The sequence below is a fragment of the Canis lupus genome, chromosome 9 (genome assembly GCF_003254725.2).
Source record: "Canis lupus dingo isolate Sandy chromosome 9, ASM325472v2, whole genome shotgun sequence".
In the NCBI taxonomy this organism is placed as follows: Eukaryota; Metazoa; Chordata; class Mammalia; order Carnivora; family Canidae; genus Canis; species Canis lupus.
In genome coordinates, this window is record NC_064251.1 from 6661224 (window position 1) to 6667390 (window position 6167).

The following is a 6167-nucleotide window of genomic DNA, read 5'->3' on the forward strand; positions in this document are numbered from 1 at the left end:
CCAGAACTGAGGCGTCCCATTTCTGTTGTTGAAGCCACTCCGTCCGTGCTGCTTTGTCAGATGGCTCTGGCAAACTAATGCACCAGGCGCCCTGCTCACTGGTCTCCAAGAGGACGGGACCTCCTAATGACTCAGAAACTCCCTTCTTGACTTCCATGTTCATGATCAAGAGAGAAACTCTCAGCCGGCTCAGGCTGCCTCAACCCCCGACACAAATACATTGGCACATGCACACACATGGGGTGGCTTTGTCAGCCAAGAACAGGCCAGGACCTTATCAATACGGTGAAGCAGGTGCAGAATTCACACGGGCTGCTCCTCCCAGACACACCCGGCAGACAGCAGCTGATGTGACACAGGAGGTGGGGTTCACGGATGACAGGGAGGGGGAATTGTGTGCCAGGGTTCAGGGTGGGGACTGATGTTGATGACAGGGTGGCAGGGAACAGGTTTTAATGAATATTGATGGAGAACTGATGAGCGAATGAATGAAAGGGTCAAACGTCATTCTCATGTCTGTATTCGCTGCCCTGAAGGACACACCAGGCTTTCTAGTGATGAGCCACCTGCATAAAAACCCTGCAAGCGGTGTTGGCGTTCCTGTGTGTTCCATGGACACAAATCTAACCCAGTCTTCTCAAAATTGCAGTTATTTGGTTAGGTGGAGGTGGAGAGGGGGCGTTGGGGGTCCCACGCACCTACGTGTGGCAAACACACTCTGTCTTCCCAACCCCCCCCCCCATCTTTAGCCTCCTCAAAAGTCCGCTCAAGGGGAGAAAGCACTGGAAAAAATCTTGGCTGGGTGAAAGCTGCCTATCTTTCTTGGAGGATGTGCAGAGTGAGAGGTGTGGCCAAGGACTGCTGGGGTCTGGCCTTTGTGAAGGGCAGGTGGTGACAACACCTGTGGATGAATATAGGGTGAGCTCACCTTGGGGTTCCTTTTCTTTTTCCAGATTAATTTTTTTAAATATGTAATAGATTTTCATGGAGAAGGAAAGAGTAAGAGGAAGGAGGGAGAGAGAAAGGAAACAGGAGAAAGTCTTCTTGACCCTCATCTGCGGGACCCCAGTAACCGCCCTCCCCCCAGATTTTAACCTGTTATGGTGTCTTTTGACTCTGTGCAAATACAGGTATATATGAATATCCAAGGGAGGATGACACTGTTAAAAACCTTCTCTTTTTTTATTATTTTTATTTTTATTTTTATTTTAAAACCTTCTCTTTTAAGTATGGGATTGAGTTCTTTTGAAAATTCTACTTTGCCTGTAGGGTGGGGGTGGGGAGGTGGCAGTGGTGCCAAGAGCATCTGCCCTCACCCTCTTTCTGCCCAGCACCTGGCTGTGATGACTACCCCCAAACAGTCCTGGTTAAGGATCAGATGGAATCTTCTCTAGCTGGAACTGAGTCATTTTTTTGTCCGTCTCTCAAACCCTGCTCCCCTACCACCTACCTCGATGCGTATTGCTAGTGTGTGTGTGTGTGTGTGTATGTGCACGTGCACATGTGTGTACGTGCCTGGTTTTTGCTTCCACTATGGGAAGAGACAACAGAGACCGAGCCCTGCCACATCTGGTCAGCCCCCAGGGGTCCATATCTGAACCCCAGCTGACCAGGATGCTCCCCTAACCCTCCGAGCTGACAGCCCCAGGACTCAGCTGGTGGCCTCAGCCCACTGCACCTGCTGCCCCACCTCGGATCCAGGAACCCCTGAGGCTGCTTGATGGACACATCCTGTCTCTTTCCCATGCCCAACTGTTAACAGGATTTGTGTGCCGTCAGTGCCAGGTACCTGGTCGTGCTTCTTTGAAGAATGAAGAGGTAGACCAGAGGAAGAAGAGAGGAGCAGCAAAGTTTATTGAGTGATAGGATAAAGCTCCCAGAGACGGAGGGGACCCGAGAGGGTTGCTGTTTTGGTGTTCAAAGCTAAAGGGTTTTGTAAGCTCTATGGAGGAACTATCTCGAGCATCCTGAGTGGGACTCCTGTGGACAGGGCCGCTGAGGTGTGCCCATCAGGGCTTTGATCGCGAACCTGTCTACCTACTGGGTTATTGTTCACTGTCGCTGGCCTTTTGGACTGACATCTGGAGACTAACTGCCTCAACTTGTGATAGTGACCCACGGTTTACGGTGAATTGTTTTGTCTTAGGATGTTTTGCAAAGGTCACTCCTGTAGAGGCAGTTAGACAGGATGCTATTGTGGTGCTAAGCTGTAAAACAGGATGCTAGTGCGGTTTTGTCTCAGCTGTCCTGGCTTTTTTGCTTTCTAGCTGGGGACCCTGGGCTGACTACCTAAACGTCCAATCAATCTCTAACACATCTACACTGACTGCTAGTGGCAGAAAAACACCGGAGTTTTCCTGTGCCAGGGCTCCGCTCAACACCCACATCAGGGCAGGAGCCCAAAAGGTGTTTGCACAGTGAGAGGAGCTGGCTGGTCGCATGCTGCCCAAGTGTTCTCAGGCTTAGGGTCACAGTCTCTAGGTGGGCCTTGGGGGGGTCTGTAAACCAGGGTGGAGAAGGGGATCCAGGAATACCTGGATCACAGAGTCCTGGCTGGCAGAAGCTCCCTGTTTCAGACTCAGTGCCCTGCTTACAGCAGGCTTTATGTCCCCTATAATCCCCCAGAGGGGTGTTTACTCCACCCAAGTGACACTGGGCAATGTCCGGGGACACTTTTGGTTGTGTCCAAAACTAGGGGATGGTATTGTTGCTGAGCACCGAGTGGAGGGGAGGGATGCTGTCAGCATCCTACAATGCACAGGACGACACATGGCACAAAGAATGATCCGGGCCCAATGTCAGTGGTTCAAAGCTGAGGAACCCTGTCCTACAGGCAGACTCAGGGCAGCACTGGGGCACCCTGTGCCCCGAGGCCCCAGTGCACCCACCATGCAAACAAGAGCCCAGCGGGCCTCTCCGAGGGGATTCCTCCTCTTGGGAACCAAGACCTGCAGGCCTGGGCCCCCGCTGGGTGCTGGCCCAGAGACACAGGGATGACCGCTGTAGGTGTCGGCCTGGGTCGGGGGCTCACAGCCTAGGAGGAAACAGGAAAAAGTTCGCAGGCGACGGCAACCCCCCCTGCCCTGACCCGCCCCGCCCCGGACGGGGGGCTGAGCCGGAAGCAGAGGGTCTGGGCCAGGCCCCAGGCCGGCGAGCCCTGCCTCCCCACCAACCCCCAGCCGCCCGCGGAAGCGGAGCCAGCCGGTCGGGGCCGGCTCGCCCGGGCGGCGGGGATCAGGTTGCAGGGATGTCGGGGAGGGGCGCAGGGGGCGGGGGCGGGGCGCGAGGGCGCAGGGGCGCGAGGGCGCAGGGGGCGGGGCGCGAGGGCGCAGGGGCGGGGGCGAGGGCGCAGGGGGCGGGGCGCGGGGGGCGGCCTCGGGTAGGCCGGGGGCTGGGGGCGGACCCCCGCAGGAGGGCCGTGGGAGCCCCGAGTCGACCGCACCCCCACGTCCCAGCCCGGCGGGCTGGGTGCAGAGGGGGGCCGGCGGGCTGGGTGCAGAGGCTGCGGAGGGAGCCGGGCACCGCGCGGTGCGCCCCAAGCCCGGGAGGGCAGGGCCGCGGCTGGAGCGCTCGGTTAGGGACCCTATAAAATCTTGGCGGGCGTCGAATGCTGAAGCTGACTTCTTCGTGCCGCCCGGGGGGCGGTGAGCCAGAACGGGACTCCCCGGGGCCCTGGTTTGCAGGGGCCCCCGGTGCCGCTGGGACTCGGCTCCCCGCGGCTGCGCGTCCACCCAGCTCTGGGCCAGCCCTTGAGTCCCGGCCCCGCAGGCGCATCCTCAGCACAGCGTGTGCCTCGAGGTCCCCTTCAACAGCTGGGGGCCCCGATTCCGGGGCTAACGCAGAGCTGGAGGCTCAGGATGCAATTTATATATATATAATATATATATATATTTTAAAGATATTATTTATTTATTCATGAGAGACACAGCAGAGGGAGAAGCAGGCTCCATGCAGAGAGCCCGACGTGGGACTCGATCCCGGGTCTCCAGGATCACGCCCTGGGCTGAAGGCGGCGCTAAACCGCTGAGCCACCCGGGCTGCCCAGGATGCAATTTATGGATGAGGAAAGCGAGTCGGAGGAGCCAGCAAGAACGAGGTCCACGAGGTCCGCTCTGAGGAGCGAGGAAGCGTGGGGGCGGCTGGTGGAGGCGGGATGTCAGACCGTTAGGGATCCAGGAGGGAGCCGGCTCTCCCCGTCCACTCAGCCCTGGCCTGGAGTGAGGCTGCTAGCCCCCAGCGGGCAGGGACCAGGCCGTACTTCTCTCTGTCCCCAGATCAGGAGCTCAATAAGCATTAGCTGTTGCCTGAAGGCGGTTCAGTCTTTGACCCTCTTAAACACCACACCGACCCCTGCCAGTCAGAGTCTGTCCCTCTCCTTAGCATCTCCCTCCAATCCTGGCAACTTGCTATCCCACCCACTCTGGGGACCTCATGCCTGAGGGACAACAGAGAAAAGGGAAAATGGCACCTCTGGAGGCCAGAACACAGTGAAATCTGGCCTTGAAAGCAGCGGGCAGAGCCCTGGACAGCTAGTCCTGGATGCTCTGTCTTGGGGGACTCTCACGGAGTGACCTTGAGGAACTAGAAATGAAATATGAACTCAGGCTGTTAGTACCTCCATTTTACAGACCAGGAAACTGAGCTGCCCAAGGTCACAAAGCTGGGAAGCAAGAGCTGGGATCCAAACCCATAGCTGTCTGGCTCCTAGGTCATGTTCTCTGCAGAACCGCCTCCTGCTCAAAGGGCAGTTGGCTTCTGGTCCTCGCTTCCTTCCCTGGACCATGCAGTCACCCACACCCCACAGAAGGACCCACCACCCCAGCCTTCATCCATCAATATCCCTTCTCCAAGGAGAGGAAGGTCAGAGCCGCGCCCTCAGCCCAAGGATGAGGATGAGGTCAGAGCATTACCCAGCTGGAGCAGATGCTAAATAATTCATGTGGCTGCTGTGAAGCGGGGGCTGCAGCTTCCGGGAGGGCCCAGAAGGCACGCAGCAGACAGGAAACAAAATCTGGTCTCTTGCACCTGAGCCTGATCTCGGCACATCCCCATGGGGCTGGAGAAAGTTTAGTGACAAAGGGTTGGAGGGCATGACCCCGGGCAAGTCATTTCACCAGTTTCTCGCTACTCTTATGTGAGGAGTGAGCAAGTGCCTGGAGCCAGTGTAAACCAGTATAAACCGGAATGCTGGGTGTGGCCCCTGGCAGGTCCTCAGCAGGGGTATTGATCATCCCCTGACCCAGCTCTGCCTTCCCACAACCCCAGTATCTCATTCAGTGGTGCCCCTCCAGCATGCCAGGCAGCAGCAGAACTATGACAGGGGCTGTCCCCCTCTCTTGCCTCATCCCTATTTGCCCAGACTTTGTGGGGGCAGGGATGGGGATTGGCATACATCTTGGCTGTTTCCGGAGGCCCGGTTTCCTCCCTTAGAATAAATCTCCAACCCAGAAAAAAGTTAATTGGAATCAAACAGGCTTTGTTGGTCGAGAAGGGAAAGACTGGGTTAAAAATACGTGTTAGGGGGCAGCCCGGGTGGCTCAGCGGTTTAGCGCCGCCTTCAGCCCAGGGTGTGATCCTGGAGACCCGGGATCGAGTCCCACGTTGGGCTCCCTGCATGGAGCCTGCTTCTCCCTCTGCTGTGTCTCTGCCTCTGTCTCTCATGAATAAATAAATAAAATCTTAAAATATATGTGTGTGTGTGTGTGTGTGTGTGTGTGTGTGTGTGTGTTAGGGACACCTAGGTGGCTCAGCGGTTGAACGCATCTGCCTTGGCTCAGGGCGTGATCCTGGGGTTCTGGGATGGAGTCCCACGTTGGGATCCCTGCAGGGGGTCTGCTTCTCCCTCTGCCTATGTCTCTGGCTCTCTCCCTCTCTTTCTCTCATGAATAAATAAATAAAAATCTTTTAAAAATATATGTATTAAATCCTAGAAAAATTCTCAGTGAACACATGGGGATTCTGTGATAGTCATTCCTCTGAAACAGGCTAAGGCCCTTTAATTCTGAGCAGTTAGGGTCCAAACCACCCTGCTTGGAGCTGAGTGGCTTGACAGAGTGGGCGTGAAATGTATTGGTGTCATTCTGATATTCCCTGCAATAGGTTCTGCTCTCTGGTTTTCTTCCATTCCAAGCTCGTTTGTGATATAGCTGGACCCCTTGGGAGAAAGC